Source organism: Hyperolius riggenbachi, chromosome 11, assembly GCF_040937935.1.
Source record: "Hyperolius riggenbachi isolate aHypRig1 chromosome 11, aHypRig1.pri, whole genome shotgun sequence".
NCBI classification, from domain to species: Eukaryota; Metazoa; Chordata; class Amphibia; order Anura; family Hyperoliidae; genus Hyperolius; species Hyperolius riggenbachi.
The window spans coordinates 170,396,470-170,399,625 of record NC_090656.1 but is presented as its reverse complement, the minus strand read 5'-3'; positions in this window follow the sequence as shown (position 1 = coordinate 170,399,625).

Genomic DNA, 3,156 nt, shown 5'->3' with positions numbered 1-3,156 from the left:
AGGCTTAGAGCGGCTGCATGCAGAGCTGCACAGCAACAGGGAACTGCTGAAAATCACAGCTGCTAAATGTCCCATACATAGTATAGGCAATATTAAAGTCATTTGGCCATGGGGGCGGAGGGCGGAGTTTCGTGTCTGTTTGGGGGCGGAGCTTAGTGGTGGTTTGGGGCGGGGTTTCACACTGGTCTTAGAGCCCTTTCAAATAGATTGAAAATTAACTGCATGTTACTGCTGAAAATGACAGCAAAATGTCCAGTACATATTATAGGGAGTTTAATCAGGAAAAAAAAAAGTGACAGTTCATTACATCAGTAACTGCTAGGTAGAAACCATGGTAACTGTAAAGGTGGCCTCACACCATACAATTAAAAGATCCAATTTTTCACCAATGCGATAATTACGATCGGTTGTCTTGAAAAATTGAGAGCTTTTCTTTGTTTTCAATCAATAAATGTGATCGAATTTCCCTTTTTTTTTTTTTTTTTTCGATTTTTGGAAATTGGACATGTTGGAAATTTCAGACTAACTTTTCAAGAATTGTATGGTGTGGGATAGATTGTCAATTACTTGATGTAAAGTTCCAATCAATTTTTTCTGAGCTTTCAATTATTTTATTCGTGATTGGGTAAAAATTGAATAGGTGTGTGGTACATTGAATCAGTAAGAAAAATTGATTGCTATCCTTGAATTAAACAGATATTTTAAAAATTGTATGGTATGTGGCCACCTTAAAAGAGTTCGCCGGTATATTTTAAAAAGCTAAAACTGACACTTACCTGGTGCTTCTATTGGCCCCCTGCAGCTGTGATGTCCCGCACTGTCCTCCTCCGATGCCACGTTCCCCGGCGCCGGTAACCTGCTAATTGTTCATCTAACTAGATCAGAAGTGCCCACCCTTTTCGGCTCGTGAGCTACTTTTAAAAATTAGCAAGTCAAAGTGATCTACCTATTTACAATTTTAGGAGCACACTTGTATATACAGAATGGAAAATGTAATTGGGTTGGGATCTACCATTAAGGCCTTCACGATCTACCGGTAGATCGCGATCTACCTAATGGGCACCCCTGAACCAGATAAATAGAACTGGCTGCGAGGCCGTGGCTGTACTGTACAGTACTGTAATGCAGTACTACACTGCACCTGCGTAGTAAGCTCCCAGTGACACGCGTGGGAGTGAGTATGCAGCCGCAGTTCTATTCATCTAGTTAGATGAACAATTAGCAGGTTACCGGCGGCGGGGAACGGAGCATCGGAGGAGGACAGCGCGGGACATCACAGCTGCAAGGGTCCGATAGAAGCACCAGGTAAGTGTCAGTTTTAGCTTTATAAAATACAATGGAGAACCCCTTTAAGAAATGCTGCTAAAGTTGAATTTAGAGCTCATCTCTCTACTCTAGTAAAGTTGGAATGGAATTAGTGCAGAGTGAATTTGTACAGTGCAAATCCAATGACAGGGTTAATAATTGCATGAACATTGGATGTGTGTACCAGGCTTTAGGCCAGGCTTACACTAAATCAGTTGCTGTCAGCACCGGACAACTGATGTGCAGCACAGCTGAAGGAATTGTCCATGTTCCTCTATGGCTATGTAAACAGTGGTGCGCTGTGGTGTGGCCGCATTGTGATGCAGCTTTCCTCAATGCACCACCTATGCAGCGTTCACGGTGAGGCCGGTGGAGTTTAATGGCATGTGGCATCCTATGCAGCGCGTTACCGCAATATGCAGAGGGACAGTGAAACATACATTTTATTGGCTGTATGCTTCACTGTAAGCAACTCAACGCAGGAATAATGTGTGGAGCGACTTTCCCATTACATTGCGTTCCAGCTGTTACAAAAAACACAAAGTCCACTGTGTACCTAGCCACTGGCCCCGTTCACAGCAGTGCAGGGTAACAGCTGCTTTGTCATGCAGCTTACCGCAATGCAATGCACCACCTTTGTGACGTTCACAGTGTGGCGGGAGCGTTGCAGCATAGCAGGTGGCAGTATGGTAAGGCACTGCATGTAGTGCGATACCGGTAAACGCGTGCGTCAACAGTACGTGAAGAATACATTTCATTGACTTTATGCTTCACTGTGCTTCACTATACCCGAGTATACTTTTTTGTTCTGTTGCATTGTGCTCCTGTTACACAGGGAATGCAATGTCTTAACTTTTGAATGTGGTTTAGCTCTTGCTAATGCAATGCAATGGGGGATGTTTACGAAATCATATCGCTCCAGTGTGGACACACACACAGGATAACAGCAAGAGCTTTTTAAATCACAAAGCGCTTAGAAAAGCTCTTGTAGTGTGAATATGCCCTAATTAACCTCCCTGGCAATAAGCCCCGCTGGGCCGATTTGCATAATTTTTTTTTTGCTGCACGCAGCTAGCACTTTGCTAGCTGCGTGCAGTGCCCGATCGCCGCCGCTACCCGCCAATCCACCGCCGAGCTCAACAGTCAGGTCTCTGCTGTGGTGAGGTGGGATTCGCCGAGCTCAACAGTCAGGTCTCTGCTGGGGTGAGGTGGGATTCGCCGAGCTCAGCAGTCAGGTCTCTGCTGTGGTGAGGTGGGATTCGCCAAGCTCAACAGTCAGGTCTCTGCTGGGGTGAGGTGGGATTCGCCGAGCTCAGCAGTCAGGTCTCTGCTGTGGTGAGGTGGGATTCGCCGAGCTCAACAGTCAGGTCTCTGCTGTGGTGAGGTGGAATTCGCCGAGCTCAACAGTCAGGTCTCTGCTGTGGTGAGGTGGGATTCGCTGAGCTCAACAGTCAGGTCTCTGCTGTGGTGAGGTGGGATTCGCTGAGCTCAACAGTCAGGTCTCTGCTGTGGTGAGGTGGGATTCGCCGAACTCAACAGTCAGGTCTCTGCTGGGGTGAGGTGGGATTCGCCGAGCTCAACAGTCAGGTCTCTGCTGGGGTGAGGTGGGATTCGCCAAGCTCAACAGTCAGGTCTCTGCTTTGGTGAGGTGGGATTCGCCGAACACAACAGTCAGGTCTCTGCTGTGGTGAGGTGGGAATCGCCGAACTCAACAGTCAGGTCTCTGCTGTGGTGAGGTAGGATTCGCCGAGCTCAACAGTCAGGTCTCTACTGTGGTGAGGTGGGATTCGCCGAGCTCAACAGTCAGGTCTCTGCTGTGGTGAGGTGGGATTCGCCAAGCTCAACAGTCAG